Here is a 19,158-nt window from a genome sequence, read left to right as displayed (position 1 = left end):
CACGTGGTGTCCCTTCATTAAGATCCTGAAGCCTGAGGGTTCCTTGCTGGCTCAGTTGGTAGAGCATGCAACCCTTGATCTCAGGATGTGAGTTCAAGCTCTACCTTGGGTGTAGAGGTTACTTAAAAATAAAATCTTAAAAAAAAAAAAAAAAAAGATCCTGAATCCCCTTCAAATCCACCTGGCTTAGTAGTGGAATGGTGGAGGGTATGTGGTGGGGGATTGTAAAACAGTCACTAATGAGCTATTTTTCCCCATTATACATGAGATCACCTGTCTCTCCCCAGTTCCCACTCCTCCATGGAACACTTTCTGGATCACTTGGGTATATAGAAGCCTCTCTCTCCTCTTTTAATTCTTTGTGTCCAGACTGCACCATCTATCCTGTGACACCTCTTATAACACCTTGAAAATGATCTTGGGGCACCTGGGTGGCTCAGTCGTTAAGCGTCTGCCTTCGGCTCAGGTCATGATCCAGGATCCTGGGATCGAGTCCCGCATCGGGCTCCCTGCTCAGCTGGGAGCCTGCTTCTCCCTCTCCCACTCCCCCTGCTTGTGTTCCCTCTCTCACTGTGTCTCTCTCTGTCAGATAAATAAAATCTTAAAAAAAAAAATGATCTCAACATCATTTTAACATCTTTTAACATTTTTTCCTGAATTTTATTGATTACACACATAATATTAACATTGTTATTTAACTTTGTATTTGTGTTTCTCACACATTCCCCCCCCCCACTAGTTTGTAAGCTCTTGGAATGCCCAGATCAGATATTAAATGTCTTGATGCTCTTCTCAAGTGCTTAGCATTGGGCTAAAAGCATAGGTGGTCCTCAGTACATATTGGCTGAATGAATGAATGAATTTAAATTTTTTGAGTACAGAAAATAAATCTGTTACCTTTTATATCTCAACATAGTGTTGAATCCTGAGTAGTCATAAACTATTTACTTCATTTGATTGAATTGAGAGTCACTTTATGTTATTCTTTCTACATGTATTTCCAGTGTCCAAGGAAGCCTAGAACACCCATGTCTCCTACATGCAAATGACTAAAGGTTTTGATTACAATCAGCTGGAGGGGTGCCTGGCTGGCTCTGTTGGAAGAACATGGGACTCTTGATCTTGGGGGTCATGAGTTTGAGCCCCATGTTGGGCATAGAGATTACTTAAAAAATAAATAATAAAGAAAAAATAAAGCTTTAAAAAATTAAAATTAGCTGGGAGAATTTTATAGAATAGGAAAGATAAAATGAGTATAATTACATGCATGGCATGTCAGGGATAGGATATAATACAAGGCCAGAAAAATCAAAGACCTGGCAGTATTTCGTTAAAGAGGATGTTAGCAACAGTGGGCAGATGACTCTAATTCACTTTTCTGAGGCTAATGGAGAAGAACTATACTGAGCAGATGATTCCCCTGAGCTTACACTTGGTAGGATTTTAATGATTTTCTACACGTGCATTCAAATAACAAATTTTTATTGAGTTCCACCTATGGGTAAGTCCAATGTATTGGATACTCAGTATTCAGAAATGATCTGAGAAAAGGTGTTTCTTACATCCCCAAATGTGTAGTCCTTGATGGAGGACAGAAGATACAGTGTGCACACTGGCATTCAGCAGACTCCTGCTGAGCTCGGAGCCTGACACAGAGCTTGATCCCAGGAGCCATGGGATTAGGACCTGAGCCGAAACCAAAAGTTGGATTCTGAACTGACTGAGCCATGTGGGTGCCCCTTCAAAATTATTTTTAACTGTCATGTAGGAATGGTTAAATGTGAATCTTCACTTTTTCCATTCCTTCACTTCTTGTCTCTTGTAAAAGTAATATATGATCATTGTGGAATATAGGCAACTATATAGAAAAAAATTAAATCATCCATTATCTCACCACCCTCACCCCCCAAATAGCTCCTGTTATCAGTTTTATGTATAGTATCTCCTGTTCATTTTTAAAATACTTTTAAATGTATTTTTTAAAAAAATTATGTCCTGGGGTGCCTGGGTGGCCCTGTCAGTTAGCGTTTGCCTTTGGCTCAGGTCATGATCCCAGGGTACTGGGATCGAGTCCTGCATCAGGGTCCCTGCTCAGTGGGGAGTCTGCTTCTCCCTTTGCCCCTCCTTTCCGCTTACGCTCTCTCAAATAAATAAATCTTTAAAAAAAAAAAAATAATAAAAAATAAAACTGTCCAGTTTTTTACCTATAAATGAATTCCTTATCTCTGAATATTTCAGGCATACTTATTTTAAAATTTCTTTCATGATTTCCAGTTTGGAAGTTTTTACTGTCTTGCATCGTGTGATGGGTTCTTATATGATTTGTAATGTTTGTCTGTGAGCTTATCTTCAGGACATTTTGTTTTCTTTAGTGGAGTTCAGTGTATGCTCCAGGTGGTGGAGTTGTGCCTATGGGGCGGTTTTGCTTCTGCCTGCCAGATCCATATGGTTTAATTGGTTTCTTAGGTTCCTGCAGTAAGGTAATGTAAAATTCAGATCTCACACTCATGCGGGGCAGATTTGGGGTTCTGATTTCTCATGGGTACCTTTTTTCTATGTAGAGTCTATGTTGAGCATCCGTCTTTACAGAGAGGATGGCCCCTTCCCGGTTTCCACCTGTATGTTCACTTCCAGGTTTCTGCTTGTTCACAGCCTGAGGTTTCAACTCCTGTCCCTTGAGATGTGAATGTGGACCTGCTCTTACTTGATTTCCCACTTCATTTTTGGTACCAGGAGATTTCTTTTGCTTGCTTAGGCTTAGATACATATTGAAAACATTTAAAGATTTATATTTTATCCAACTTTTTTTTTTTTTTTTAAGAGGGAAAAGGTGGGGGAGAGGCAGAGGGAGAGGAAGAAAGGGAATCTTAAGTAGGCTCCATGCCCAGCATGGAGCCCAATGCAGGGCTGTTTCACAACCCTGAGATCATGACCTGAGCTGAATTCAAGAGTCAGACACTTGACCAACTGAGCCACCCAGGTGCCCCTTATCCAACATTTCTATGTGTTTGAAACAGGTGGAGGAATTTACCTATTGCCTCTATCATCTTGGCTAACAACTCCTTGTGCAGATATATACTTTAAACAAAGTTGGAAATATATTACACGTTATCCCCTTTATTTTAACCTGATAATATATTGTGAGTTTTTCCTCATATTCTTTGAGAAGATTACTTTTAATGACTACCTGACTTTTGTAAGAGTGTACTGTATTTTATTAAGTAAATCCTCTATTTTTGGAAATTTAGGTCTTGTTTTTCCATTATTATAAGTAATGATGAAATGAACATCTTTATACTAATATCTCTCCACTGATTTCAGCTTGTTTCTGTAGAATAATTCCTACAAGTGGAATTCCTTCATCAACATTTTTGAGACTTTGAGACTAAATTATCCTGCAGAAAATTTGTTTCAATTTGCACCCAGTACAGTGGGTTTGTATATTTCCTGGAACTATTGCTCCAACTGGTTCTTATCCTTTAAAAGGATGGATGCTAATTTTCTGGGCAAAAAAAAAAATGGTATTTCATTATTATTTTAATTTCCACTTGGTTTAGTGGCTGTTTTATTTTTATTTTTTTAAAGATTTATTTATCTATTTTAGAGAGAGAGAGAGCATGAGCGGGAAGGGCAGAGGAAGAGGGAGATAGAATCTCAAGCAGACACTGCACTGAGCATGGAGCCTGATGTGGGGCTCCATCTCAAGACCCTGAACTCAGGACCTGAGCCAAAACCAAGAGGCAGAGGCTTAATGGACTGCGCCACCCAGGCGCCCCTAGTGGCCATTTTAAAAGGATGTTTTCAGTAGGTCAGTGATTTTTCAGTTTAGAAAATTTTCTTAGTCATATGGGGCCACAGTGGCTACCAACTTGTCCTTTTTTGTTATTTGCTATTCCCCTACTGTCTTCTAAGGAAGTTGGATCCTTAGGTGGAAAGTGTGTTTGGTGACAGGGCAGTGGGTGAAAGAGTGTTAACTGCAGAAGGTGAGCAAAGAGTTGAATTGCTCAACATAAGAAAAGTGGTTGGGGTGGAGGTTAAGGAAAGAAATACCCTGGAGAACGGGAGGCTGAAACCTAAAGAGGGTGGTCTGGGAATTGTGGCAGGGAGGAGGCACTATTCCAGAGAGGAGTTTGGGGGAAAGATGGGGGTAATTAAAGGAAAATGTGCAGAATTTTGTCCAGTAGTGGGCAATGTAAATTTTCTTCTCCACCTCTCCACAAAATCTTAAGTAAAATATTTTTCATTAAATGCATTGCTAGGTTGGCTCTGTCTGAGGGTATGGGTTGAAGCTGATGGGCACAGAGTAAGAGCCAAGTACTGGATGGGAAGAGTCAGGGAGAACAGAACCTGCTGAAGTAGCCCTCACAAGACACCAGAGTGCTGGGCTAAGGTAGTGACAAGTGAAGACAAGTGAAGACAGAGAGGAGGGGGTATTCCAGAATTTGGAGGTAGGATTTGGTGGTGAGTTACGGTTTTTTTGTAGGGAGAGGGGAATGGAGTCAAGATGACTTTGAGGCTTATGGTTTGGGAGACTGCATACATAGGAGATGTCTCCGATGACTGGGACCGACTTTGAGAAGAAAGTTCACTGTTTCCAGGCTTATAATTGGGGGTGTGGATGCTAGTGCTTTTGAATGGATGATGTGGGCCCAGAAGGTGGTGGTGTCAGAAAGTGTCTTCCCCATTTTTCCTGTTCTCCTATAAGCTCTGGAGTCCTGGTATAGCTCAGAGAATGGAGAGGGATTTATCTAACTAGTGTTGGTCTTCTCAAGTGATCATATTGAGTAAGCCTTTGAGCTAACTTTGATTTAATTCAGGAAAATAAGGATTATAATTTGAGAGTTGTAGAAAATTTTATAGCTTTACAATTTATTATTCAGATTTTCTGTATCCTTGTTTGCTTTTTGACTCATTAAACTATCAGCAGTTAACATCTCCTACAGTAGTTGTGCTCTTGTTAATTTCTTCCTTTGTTTCTAAAGCTATACAACCCGGGGCATATAAACATTAATGCCAGTGTGTCTTAATTTTAACTGTATTTGTCTTTAGTGGTGTTTACTCTGAGTCCTTTTTTGATGTAAATACTCTTACCCAGCATTGTCAAAGATTTGTTCTAGAACTCTGAGCACAGCATTTTACTCCTGTCTAGATGCCCGGTCTGTCATCTGTGGAGAAGTGTGGACTGATTTTATAAATGTGATAAATCTTTAAACTTCACTGGGTCTCAGTTTCTTTGTTGGGAGACCTATGTCTAATAAGGGGTTAAAGAGGTGAAATGGATGCTTGGAAAGTATAAAATACTCGATAAATATAAAGTGCTATTTAATTTTTCTAATGCCAAGATTCTGGTGTGAGGGAATTTCCAGAGCTGGCAGTGGGCACTGCCTCCTTCCCTTCTCCACAGCAAGAGGTGCAGATACCTCATAGTGCTTGGGCACATGTCTAGTTGCACCGTGGAGGCGTCCCTCTCCTGTGAGGAGGAACGTCTCTGACCTGTTATGTTCGGCTAGTAGAATCCTTCTGTGGTAGCGTGCAGGCTGTTAAAAGAATGATAAAACCATAGACTTGTTAACTATTGTACTCTTTAAGAAAACTGTGGTGATAGTGGTGATTCTTTGTAATATGGCATCCTTTGCATTTGTTGGAAAATATAATTTTTTGGTACTAATGATTTTTATCCATAATTGATAGAAATTTAGGATTTTATGGGTCATTGAAAACACACACACATATATATGATAATTCCTTCTTCCTTTGTCAGTTAATAAAGAGGGTCAGAGTTGATTTCTACAGGTTGTAAAATAAAGTGCCTCAGGGTTTCAGCTCCTAAAAACACTGTTTTAATTTATGTACAAAGTGAGACATTTCAAATTTAAACCAATGTGTGCTTTGGAGGTTAAAGTTCAAACCCTGACCAGGAAACACCCTGGATAGGACTCCTCTGCTCACTTGGACACAAGTTGGACAAGAATGTCTGTATTGCTGTGAATCATATACATGGAAATTCTTGGGTGGAAATGGGGGGAAAGGATTATAAACTAGGAAGTAATGCCCGGATTATTCCAGAGCCCCTGGAAGTGACTCACCGCTTCCTGTTCTCTGACAGCTCTTTGGTGTTTGTGTTGAGGCATTTATTCTGAATGAAATATTTGGCAATATAGATAGTTACAGTCTGGGAAGTTACCTCTCTAATGTATAATTTCCAGTGACTAAATAATACATAGAAAATAGGAGCAAGGTACTTTTGTAGAGACAGAAAAAAAGGTAATGTAAAAGAATTCATATAGTTCTCACAAAGCTCATCGAAATCCTTCCATTCATTCTCTGAGTTTCTAGTAAGACAGATCACACATACATAAATTAAAACGGTGTTTTCAGGAGTTGAAACTCTGAGGCACTTTATTTTACAACCTGCAAAAAGCAACTCTGACCCTCTTTATTAACTGATCTGTCTCTGACCCTCTTTATTAACTGTCCACACTTCACCCTAACTGTGTGCTGGAAAGCCAGGTTCTAGGGCAGCTTCTAATAGGCAATCATCACAGGGTGTATAATTTGAGATAGAGGAGTGGAAGGGGATGTATGGAGACCACCACTATGAAGTATAATTAAGGGTCTGGACTTGGAAAACTCCCTGGGCATGGATCCCAGCTCTGCCACTTATTGTGAAGCCTTGGGCCTCAATTTCTTTATTATAAAATGAGAATTGTAGTATTACCAGCCTCAGGGAGTTTCTGTGTAGATTGAGACAATATATGTACTACTTAGAACAGTGCTTGGCCTGTGGTGAGCACCCATGAATGTTTATTACTGTCAGAGAAGTAAGGGAAGTCTCCCTTGCCTTTTTGGACTGCTGTTGTGTATGAGTGCTGTGTTTTGTGATTTCTTTGGATGGAGAGTTTGGAGGTGATTTTATGAGTCCTGTTTCTATGACCTTCAGGTGTTCTTAACTGGGGTGGGATGAGTTCAGTTCAGGAGAAAACTATTAATGGCACGCTTGCATTTGCTTGGGAGTCAGATTTAAGCCTTGGTTTTTGCTTCATGCAAACATAGAGATTGTGCAGAAGGCAAATGAACCTAGGACAAAGAGATTCTCTATAGCTGTCGGTCTTCTTGGTATCCCCTGAACCACAGGGTTGGGCATGTGGCCTGGGGATTAGGCTGTCATCCACAGCTGGTGGTGGTTGAAGCATCTGGAGACAGAGCTCTAAAAGCTCTAAAAGTTTCCACTGTGAAGCTCCTTAGAACTGCCTGGCGCCTGTCCTTCCAGAGCCTGCTTGTTCAGTCCTCCCTGACTCTTTGAGCCAGCGTGTTCCAGTGTGTTCCTTTTTTGGCAGATTTTGCCAGAATCAGTTTTGGTTGCTTACAGTGAAAATACCTTAATGGGCACAAATACCAAGTAGGCAGATTAAATGTGTCCATTGTCAGTATGTAAGGGGATACAGATGAAGCTACGAGTCTTGGAAATCACAGAAAATTCCTTTTTACAGAGTATGGCTTACAGTGAGATCACTTGTTTTCTGAGGTGCATAAGGAGTGAATTGTTGAGCTATTTGAATGGAAAAAGGAAGAGTCTTTAGGCTGGCCAGGATCGGCCTGCTCCAAATAGAAGGTATAGCAGGCAGGCATCTTTGGAGATGGCAGGGGTTATTTTTCATGTCAGCAGTTGAACTTACCAGTAGGCAAAAACACAAACTCATTTTATTTAAAGAAGATATTCTTCATTGTGTTTTATGCGTGCCAATAACTAAAAATTTGTATTATAGCCTCAACATTAGGGCTGATTTTAAAAAAAGAAAGACATTTGCAATAAACTGGAGAACTATAATGCTCTTTTGTGGAAGGATTTAGAAACAATTACTAAAGATATTAAAGTTATTTTTTAAAAAAGGCTTTCAGAGGAGTGACATCTTTTGAATAAGATCACTCATCATTATTGTCACCAAGAGTTAAAAGTGGAGTTTTTGAGTATTTATGTTGTATTGCATCATCTTATCACCATAATATTGTTAATTACAGAAGAAATACAAGATATTCCATTGCTCTCAAAAAACTTAAAAATTAGGTAAGGTACTGTTTGTTATTCAATACAGATACTTAGAAAACAACTCCATTTTGTCAGAGTGAGTACTCTCTGGGGAGATCACTAAGAATTTTCTCCCTTAGCTGGGATTTGCATCTTTCTCTGACTATTCATTTTTCAAGGCCCAGCTCAAATAGTACCTCCTCTGTAAAGTCTTCTTGGAAGACTGGAAGCAGTCAGAAGATTCTTCCTTTCCTACTGATTTCATTCTAGCTTGCATTATAGTTCTGGAGGTGGCATCCTAGTTCATTTTGAGGGCTGATTCTTCGGTAGGGGCTCTGTCAGGGGCCATGTTGGGAAGGGGACCCAGAGGCAACTCAAGGCCCTGTGGGAAAGAGCTGGAATTAGTGAGTGACATTTGCAGTGGGTGAGGGAGTCTCATGTGTTTGCCATTGCTGTAATCTGTGGTTTATTGACTCCCTTACTAGATTGTAAATTCTTTTAGAGCTGATTCTGTGTGTTAGTCACCATTAGGTTGCCCCCAAAGCTTGGAACAACACCTAGCACCTTAGATGTTCTCAGTAAACATATGCTGAGACAAAATGAGGCCAATGAGGAAATTCATGGTGGAATTTGAGCTCCATTTGGAGGGCATGTGAAAAATTGGATGTGGGAGAATAGAGTGTCTCAGGACAGGAAATGACATGAAGGAAAGTTAAGGGACAATCAGGAAGAGGCCTTGGGAGAAAGAGGTCTTTCTAAGGGCAGAGTGGGAAAGAAGAATTGTTAACAGGGAAGGATTAGAGTCTAGACCAATAGGTTTACAGCTAAAAATTATTGAGGCTATAATCTGATGAAGGAAATTGAAGTCTAGTTTAAAGGAATAACAACCAAAAAAAAAAAAAAAGAAAATTTTGTTATGGAATACATTATCTTTTGGAATGTTCTCTTCCTCTAGAATTTAAAAATAGAGAATAATTAAGCAGCTTGTATAATTTTGAATAGCAATATAGTGACATCTCATGGAATTACTATAAACTGGGAAGCCAAAACAATAATAAAAGCAGCAAATAGATTTGATAAACCTGTTGTTTCTAATATTCCTACTTAAAGTTTATTTCAGGCCAATTTCTTTGAGAAGCCATTAACTACATCAGATATCTAATCATGTATAAAAATGCTATTAAAGACTAGATGGAGGGGTGCCTGGCTGGGGCAGTCAGAAGAGCATGCGACTTGATCTTATGAGTTTGAGCCCCATACTGCATGTAGAGATTACTTAAAAATAACTAACTAGATAAATAAACTAAAAAAAAGAGACTAGATAGGGAGTTTTGTTTTTTCAGCCTCATTCATTCCTGAATTCCTGTCTGCCATACCTCTTTCTTATTCCCTTTGTACTTCGGAAGCACATTATTGTTCCACACAGCAAATTATTGAGGGTCCCGTGGAGGTCTAGGTCAAGCACCCCTTTGAAAATTGAACTAACTTATAGGGACTTTGATACTTGGGGAGACCTGCTTTTGGTGAGCTACTGGATAAAGTTATAAACATCTTGGGTGTTTGTTATTTTTACTATCATGTGTTAGGTAAATTTCTTTTTTTTTTTTCCCTCTATCTGTAATGCATTAGTAATTTCCTGATTTTAACGATTTGTTGACTCTGAATATTTCTTATTGCAGATAGATTGCCTGCTCTGCCTCACAACAGAAAGACCTGCCATTCCTCATAATATATTACTACTCAGTTTGCCATTTAACAAGAAATGAGTTAGGAGAAATGGGAAGGATCTTTCTGGCTATAGAGAAGGGAAAAAAGGTACAAAGAAGCTGTAAGTCTAGAGGCCTTTAGGCTATGAATATAGTCTTCAGTGCTGTGGGAGCAACCATAAACTGACTTCTATATTTCACTGATGCACTGAATTTCTGGGATTAGGTGTGGTGGTGGTGGTAAAATACCAATTATGGCAAAAATCAATGATACTATAATAGCACTGTATGGTGACAGATGGTAGCTACTCTTGTGGTGAGCACAGCATAACATACAGAGATGTTGAGTCATGATGTTGTACATCTGAAACTAATGTAACATTGTGTGTCAACCATACTCAAATAAAAAAAAAAACTAAAAATGGGGGCCTGTGTGGCTCAGTCGGTTAAGCATCTGACTCTAGATTTCAGCTCAGGTCATGATGTCAGGGTCGTGGGATTGAGCCCCTTGTTGAGATCCGTGCTGGGTGTGGAGCCTGTTTAAGATTCTCTCCCTCTCTACCCTGCCCCCAAAAAACCTAAAAAATTATGACAAAAATAATGCTTCTTATTTAGATGTAAACTTAGAAAATATAATTATGATTAATTTTCTTTCCTAATTCAGAATGTTCAAATATTTTCTGTCATTTGAGGAATTGACCCCCCCCCCCCTTTTATTTTCTTTTTGTAAACTATGTCTGTATATCAGTTTGGACTCTTTGTTGCAAGCAACAGAAACCCAGTTTAACTGGCTTTAAAAAAATTTGTTTCAAGTAACTAAAGTGTCAAGGTTTTAGCACAGTGGGATTTTGCATTTAACCCTGCTGGGTCACGTTTTCTCTTCATCCACTGGCTCTCCTTTCTACTGTGTTGGTTTTGGCTTCATTCTTAGCCCCCAGGTCCTCCCCTCCTGGAGGCAAGATGCATGCAGCTGCTCTGGCTCTACTTCTTCATGAAAAACTGATCCAGGGGAGTTTGTGGGACTCTTATTACAGGAAGTTCCACAAAAGCTTTCTTATGTCTCACTGGCTCCAACTGGATTATATGCCTGTCCCTAAACCAAATCCCTTTGGCCAGAGAATGTGATGTGCTGATTGGCTTGGACCTAGAGCTTCGCTCAAATGTTATGCATGGATTATATGGAATGAGTGGAACCCCAAAACGAAAATTGGCAGTTACCAGAAGAAGGGAAGTAGTTACTGGAGAAGAAACATGTTCAGGAAATGATACTTGAAGTATTGATGATATTAAAACATTATAGCATAGCAACTTTGGTAACATTGGTGTGTTGAATTTTCTCAGAGAGCCAGAGAAGTCCTAAAGTGGGGGCGTGGGAGTGAGGGAGAGTAGAGGGGATATAAATAATAAGTGAGAAGGAAAACATCCTGGGATAATAGGCAGATCCACTTACCTGAGCTAGGAATCTGTGATTAGTGGTCTTCTGACCTGCTGGCTCCTCTTCTCTCAGAGGAGCTGTCACTTGGAAATATCCCTTACTGGGATCAGGGATGTGGTGAGTGGTGCATAAGTGAGGTTGGGTTTTGACATGTTAAGAGATAAAATGTTCTCGTCTGGCCCTTAGAATGAGCTAATTTGATGAGAGTGTTTCTAGAGAAACATAGAGTGTTTCCAAGTTCCCTTGAAAGGCCAAGTGAAGTGATGTGGAATTAGAGAGGTGTAGAAGCAAAATTAATAGACCAGAGTTCTAGTCTGACATACATGGTGCTTTGTAAGAATTCAAATTGTTTGCAAAATTTGAAAATAAAATTTCACATAAAAATATGGATTTCTGGGGCACCTGGGTGGCTCCGTTGGTTAAGCGTCTGCCTTCAGCTCTCAGGTCATGATCCCGGGGGCCTGGGAAGTAGCCCTGCATCGGGCTCCCTGCTCAGTGGAGAGACTGCTTCTCCCTTTCTCTCTCCTTCTGCTTCTCCCCCTGCTTGTGCTTGCTCTCTCTCAAATAAATAAATAAATAAAATCTTTTAAAAAAATATGGGTTTCTGGTTTCTCTTTAAAAATCAGAAGATTTGGCAACCTTCGGCCTGATTCCTGTGGGCAACAGCCCACTGGAGCTCAGCAGTAGCTTCCCCTTTCAGAACCAGGCAGGTATCCTGGACACATCAGGAAAAGGCTAAAGGCTAGGGAGTCAGATGTAAGAGCCTCCTTCCTCTTCCCGGACTTCAGGGACCAGGAAAAATTTTCATGGGCTGCTGGGTAGAAGTGGTGCCGAGCTTGGGCCCATGGGGCATCATTGGTTAGCAGGTCCCAAGAAGAACTGATTCCCACTTGATAGACTGTAATTTCCTCCGCTTACAAGTTAGCTGTATTCACTTGATGTTGGATTTAGAGAGAGCTTGAGGCTTCAGGAAGATACTAGGGACTAAGTCTTCCCCTTTCTTTCACATCCCGAATGGTCCCAATCAGTCTTCTATGGATACTCTTGACCTAAACTTGGATCAGTAAACTCTACTTTGTATCTTTTATGTATACATTTAATGCAATTTCCTATTTCTCAACTAAAAAATTACTAAGTGTGGCCATGCTGACGAAGGGGCAATGATTTTTTTTGCACTTACTACAGCTTTATGTGTTGGGGTTTCCAGAGTTGGCACTGTTTGGGGTTAGGGTCGATGCAGAGAAGTCTGGAGTAAGGCCTTGTGAGAAGAGACCAGTTTTTTTTTCTACATGCTGATTAACGATTCAGTGAGCAACTCTAACTCTTCACAGCCATTCATTCAGTTGCACAAATCAAGTAACATTTGAACCTCTGTACTTGGGTGACCAAATCCCATACACTAAGTAGTGAAGGTCAGTTTTGGTGCCCACAGCTTCCATTTCAATAAGGTGTCTTTCCTTGAGAAAGTTATTCTAAGTCCTTCTATATAATCTTTTTTTTTTTTTTTGTCTGAATCCATTTCTGAATTCAAAATACTTGTTGACTCACCACATGCTTTTACACTGGTATTCTGGTGTGGGTCAAGCTCCCCTCTGACTTCACTTTGCAGAAGGATGCTCAGGAGAAATCTGAGTTATGTTGTCCTCATTTAATAGCTTGCTTTGTCCAAAGAGGGGTCAGTCTGGTATGTAGAGTAGGAGTCTAATATTTAACAAAGTCAGTGGTCTCCCAGTTCATATTTATATTAGGGAATCTGTAGACAGTCCAATTAACTAGAGAAAATCTGATAAAGTAACAGGCTGATATGGAATGTGAATGTTTGCTTTTTGGAAAATGAGTGATGCCACTCCCTATTGTGAAATATGGTTGAGAAAAGAGATTGCTGAAAATACAGAAAAATGAAAGTTTTCTCTAGATTTCCTTTAAACTAAAAAGAAAACCCTTTAATTAATTCATATTTCTTAGCTGTTTATTTTTTCACATAGTGATTTATTCCAGTGACCTTGTGTTCTTTAAGCTTGTAATTGGGAGCTAAAAATAGGACATAACGGGAAAAGAGGAGAGTTGTGGTGGTAGATAAGAAAATAGTTTATGAAGAAGGGGAGGAGGATAGAGGATACCATAGAGTCGCCACTCCCAGAGATACTGTGGTGCTCTGGAACCTCTGATCCTAGGCAGTTCTCCAGAGAAACACTATCAAGGCTTTTCCCATAAAAGTCAGATATGAAAGAAATATCACATTTATTTATTTATTTATTAAGATTTTATTTATTTATTTGACAGAGACACAGCGAGAGAGGGAACACGGCAGGGGGAGTGGGAGAGGAAGAAGCAGGCTTCCTGCTGAGCAGGGAGCCCGATGCGGGGCTTGATCCCAGGACCCTGGGATCATGACCTGAGCCAAAGGCAGACACTTAACGACTGAGCCACCCAGGTGCCCCTATTTATGTTCTTTAAGGCAAATTTATTTTGACTGTGATGCCTCATCCTGCCTGAGCAGTCAGGTCTTTCTCAGGTATCTGGAATCTGCCCCTCAGGCTCTGTTGTATGAGGTCTTAAACAGACCACAGGCTTGGAGGAAGCTCTTCTGTCCTTGGTCATTAGTCCTCAGTGTTGACCTGGGAAGCACCCATTGCTTACCCTGTGTATCCCTTTGGCAGAGATTCTGCTGCACCTTGTCTGTCCCTCTCTTTGCCACCCTTATGGCTGCAGTCTTCCTTGATGGCATCCCAGACTTTCCTCCTTCCGCACCAGGATAATTTCTCTGTCTCTCTGTCTTCCTCATCTAGTGGCTTCTCAGAGATGGCCTACTGCTCCTGCCCCATTCGCAGCACACCCAGCCTAAGTAAACCCTAAGGAAGTTTGTACTTCAACCCAAGGACTCAAGGAACCACAGATTCCAGGCTGGTTTTGCTTTCTGTGCTGCCAGCATTCCTAAAACAAGAGGTAGTTATTACTTTAGTTGAGGAGTGGGACTGGGGAGGGGGGAAGGTGGAAAATAAACACAATTTGATATTTCAATAAATTATTCTGCCACAATAATATTAACTATTTGATTGTTCAACATCGAAGTACTTAAAAAATTTTTTCTCCATATCCTGAGGGGCTTTGGGAAATTTTCTCCTGTTCAAAACATATTCTTGTGTTAGCTCTATTATTTTATTTACTTACTATTTTTTACTGAGTTTAAAAGTTAAACAGTTGTATTATGAAATATTTAAAACAAAAAATACTGAAAAGTACAGGAACAATTTAACCAATATCCATATACTTAATGCTCAGATTGAACAGATGTTAAAAATTTTGCCATAGGGGTGCCTGGGTGGCTCAGTTGGTTAAGTGACTGCCTTCGGCCCAGAGTCCTGGGATCGAGTCCCACATCGGGCTCCCGGCTCAGTGGGGGGCCTGCTTCTCCCTCTGACCCTCTCCCCTCTCATGCTGTTTCTCTCTCTCTCTCAAATAAATAAAATCTTAAAAAAAAAATTTGCCGTAATTGCTTCAAATTTCTCTTAAAAAATGTAATAGATTGAGCTTCAGCCCCCAGCTGTGCCCCTTGCCTCCCTCTCCATAGGACAACCAATATTCTGAATTTGTATGTCATTCCTATATGTTTTTAAGTTTTAGCACCTATGTTTGGCAACATACACAAGAAATACAACATATACAATATTTTGTGTTTTTAGAACTTAACAATAATTGGTACATATACTCTATCCTCTAGTACTTTGCTTTTTCCAGTTACTGTGTTTTTAAGAAACAGATGTGGTTCATTTATTTAATGATGTATATTCTATTGATTAAATAATAATGTATTCATCCGTTATTCTAAAGAAAACACCGCATTTGCTTTAAAATATAAATTTGCCCTACAGGCTACCTGGGTTGTGCCGTCAGTTAAGCGTGGGACTCTCGGTTTTGGCTCAGGTTGTGATCTCAGGGTCGTGAGATCGAGGCCCCTGTCAGGCTCTGTACTCAGTGTGGAGTCTGTTTAAGACTGTTTCTCCCTCTCCCTCTCCCCCTCCCTCTCTGCACGCACATGGACACTCTCTATCTGAATAAATAAGTATATCTTTAAAAAAATAAAATATAAATATGCCCTTAAAATATAAATTTGATGAGCACTGTAAGGATTCATCAATCACTCATACTTTTCTTTAAAACTACCTGTGATGCTTGCAGCCAGAGAATAGGGATGTTAATTAACTACGCGTAGAATTTAAGAGCTTGGAGGCACTAAAACAGATTTGATTTTGAATCCCTTATTTTGTCTGCCTTCCTTAGGCAGGTAATCTCTGCAGCCCTCTAATTTACATTTAAGAGAGGATGCTTGTTCCATCAGTAGAACAGATAAATACATAGTAAGCTTGTGGGTGAGGAGGTTAGCATAGTTCCGGGCCCATTGAAAGCCCTCAGTAAATATTTGCCATTATTTTTTATATTACTAGAGAAGGGGGAAGTAAGGGAAGAAGGGAATTTTGGAGGATAGACTAGACTAGCTAGGGGACGGCTGCCTCAGTGGGTCAGTGGCTACCTCAGGAATTCAGAATATCAGGTGACCAGGGCTAGGGCCACAGTGGGAGGAAAGAAAACAGAATAGCTAAGAAGCCAAAGGTGCCCATGTAAACAGCTTTGGTCCCTCACATTTGGAAGCTTTACAGTTGATTGAAAGGCATCAGAATCTGGTTGGTCTCAGGGTTGTTCCTAATGCCTTTTCTCTGAAACTGTTCTAGATCCTGGAGTTTTAGATCCTGTAAATCGTAAATGGCTGCTTAGACTAATTCTGGTAAAGCTTTTAAAGGTTCAGGGAGGTTAGAAATTTGAGGAAGGATGAAAGATCAGATCAAATTTCATCTAAATTGAGTTCATCCTTAGAATATACTTAAGTTTCTAAATGTGTCAGGATACCCTTGAGGATTAGGGGAGGGGATAAAAAAGGCTTTAATTGGTAAAAGAAAGTTTTTTAAATTATATGGACTAAAAAGAAGCAGAGGAGGAAAGCAGTGTTGGAATTACTGAAGAAATACATGGTACACGTCAAAATCTATGGGAAGGTGTATCTATCTACAGAATTCAACATAATCTGCCCCATTGGTGGGTCTCTGGTCTGATCCTGGCTGCCCTCTAGGCTGCATTTTTCAGGACTGACTTTGAAAAACTATGCTGTTCTGAGCTGTCTCAGGCATCCAGGTAGGAATGCTTCAATGCCAGGTGTTGGGTACTGGTTAAGTGATGGGTTCTTCATTTCTAAAATTACAAAGTGAATTCTAATAACTGCATTCTACAGTGTTTCAGGACTGCCAAGTTATGTGCTTGATAAATATGAGTTGATCTAGGTAGAATTTCCCCCCCCAAAACTTTACAAAGAATTTTACAGAGGCAGATGTCTTTTAAAATGTATATATTGGGGCACCTGGGTGGCCCAGTCCATTAAGTGTCTGCCTTCAGCTCAGGTCATGATCCCAGGGTCCTGGGATAGTGCCCCGTGTCAGGCTCCCTGCTCGGCGGGGAGTCAGCTTCTCCCTTTCCCTCTGCCCTGCTCGTGCTCTCACTCCCTCTCTCTGTCTCAAATAAATAAAATCTGTTTTAAAAAAATATATTTTCAAAGTAATCTCTACTTGAATCCACAACCCTGAAATAAAGGGTTGCATGCTGTATGGACCGAGCCACCCAGGTGCCCCATTTAATTAACTATTTTAATCATAGTATTTGCTTTGTAAGGAAAATAGGTGCTCTTATTTGAAATTGTAACATATAGATACTGTGCATATCAATCTTAGCATTATCAGTATTCAATAATGTGTGCCTTCAGACTACTAGTATTTATTTTATTTTTTCCAATGTTTTATCACAATTGCCTGTCTTGTTTTCAGTTATTTAGGTTTTGGCAGGCTTATAGTCTACAAAAATGAATGGAAACATGTATAAGGAAAAGTAGGCCCCTTTCCCACTCTGCAGCCAATCTCCCATTTCCCCTAGAGTGTCAGTCACTGTTACCTTTTTTTGGTATCCTTCTGGAAATGTTTTATAACCATATAACTGATATAGCTTCCTATCCCCCCACCATATTTACTCTTCTGCACCTTGCTTTGTTCTTTTAAGAGTATATCTTTCTGGACGCCTAGATGGCTTGGTTGGTTGGGCGTCTGCCTTCAGTTCAGGTCATGATCTCAGGGTCCTGGGATAGAGCCCCGCATCGGGCTCCCTGCTCAGCGGGAAGCCTGCTTCTCCCTCTCCCTCTGCTGCTCCCTCTGCTTGTTCTTTCTCTCTCTGTCAAGTAAATAAATAAAATCTTTTTAAAAAAAAAAGATTATATCTTTCTTTTAAAAAAAATTATGGAATGCTTCATGAATTTGTGTGTTCCTTGCACAGTGGCCATGCTAATTTTCTCTGTATTGTTCCAATTTTAGTGCTGGTGAAACAAGCACTTAAGAGTGTATCTTGAAGATAGCTCTATATTTTTCTATTTCTTTCATTTAAATACCAAAGGACTTGAAGCAACTTTATTACTTAAAAAATAAAGCTTTAAAAATAAGAAACATATTGTATGGGTAATTGGTTTTTCAATAAGTTTAACTGCTGGTTTTGTCTCATTGTGGGAAAATAAGAATAGTTTATATAGTTAACTAATCACATAAATTCAAATAAGCATGAGCAAAAAGAATAGAACCCCAGGTGTATTTACCCTTTCAAATATGAGGTCAACACAAGGACTATTAATTTGCAGCCTTTCTGTGGACTGCAATTGGGAAAGTTGGATCATTGTGTTTGTTTTTTTTTTAAGGATTTTATTTATTTATTTGAGAGTGAAAGTGAGAGTGAGATCCCGGGATCACGACCTGAACCTAAGGCAGTTATTTAACCAACTGAGCCACCCCCCAGGTGCAACCTTGGATCACTATTTTTAGACCTTGAGGCAAGCGGTAGAAACCATTTTGAATATGGGGACGGATATGCAGGATGACCAAAACCACAGAGATTCAAAGCCAGCTGTGACAGAATTAGCATTTTGCAGAACTAGGGGATTATGCTTAAAAATTCTAAAAGATCTGTTTAATCTCTTTCAACGCAGAATAAGTATGCCTATAGTTTTAACTATAGTGAAACATTCTAAAAGTGAGAATTCAATAAAATTTTATTATTTAATGCTGAGATGGAAGATACTGCATCTGGAGAGTAAGATGAATTCCATTTACCCCTTTATCAGCTCTATAACTTGAGCTCTTAAGGTTCTTTTTTTGAACAGAGTAGGATTAAATAGTGGGCAGTGGTATATTTTTTAAAACCCAAAGATTTAGGGGCACCTGAGTGGCTTGGTCGGTTAAGCATCTGCCTTCGGCTCAGGTCATAATCCCAGGGTCCTGGAATCGAGTCCCACATTGGGCTCCTTGCTCAGTGGGGAGTCTGCTTCTCCCTCTCCCTGCCACTCTGCCTACTTGTGCTCTCTTTCTATGTTGCTGTCAAATAAATAAATAAAATCTTTAAAAAACAAACAAAAAAACCCCCCCAAAACCCCAAAGATTTAATTATACTTTGATTAGAACCAGGCCCCAGAATAACTGTAAGATTCAGAAATCTGTCATTTTGAAAAAACACCAGAAATTCCTAAGCAAGTTGGTATACAGATCACAAGTGACACATGAGCCATAACACTCTTCGAGGGCTTCACACAACTTAGTATGTTATCTTTAAATGATCAGTGAAAAATTTTAATGAATAAATTATATTTCAAAAATTATGTGCTGCTTTTTTGGACATTAGTCATGTCTTAAAATTTTACTTTCTGACCACTTCCTTTACATTTATAAATGCTACACTTCTCTCAAACTCGAAATGTTTATTTTACTGAAATAGTGGGGTGAAATGTAAATGAAAATTGTACAGGCTATTGAGAAACGTCTGTGCCCTGTAGAAGCACAAGGTGTAGAAGATAGGTGTGTCTTCCCTGTCCTGACTCGGTTATTGTCTGGCCCACCTATGCTGGGCAGTGGTGT

The 19,158-nt window shown here is 39.8% G+C and overlaps 1 protein-coding gene and 1 pseudogene across 1 annotated transcript in view; one reads left to right on the top strand and one right to left on the bottom strand.

Moving 5' to 3' along the window:
- The window catches only part of PLS1 (plastin 1), a 100,931-nt gene that overhangs the window by 42,401 nt on the left and 39,372 nt on the right, over positions 1–19,158 (top strand). The gene's annotated exons all lie outside the window — the stretch shown is intronic.
- Positions 17,494–17,590, bottom strand: LOC116635363 (annotated as a pseudogene).

The sequence above is a fragment of the Phoca vitulina genome, unplaced genomic scaffold, assembly GCF_004348235.1.
Source record: "Phoca vitulina isolate PV1807 unplaced genomic scaffold, GSC_HSeal_1.0 scaffold10, whole genome shotgun sequence".
Lineage (NCBI taxonomy): Eukaryota > Metazoa > Chordata > Mammalia > Carnivora > Phocidae > Phoca > Phoca vitulina.
Note: the sequence above shows the minus strand (reverse complement) of the source record. Positions and strands in the feature narration are given on the sequence as shown.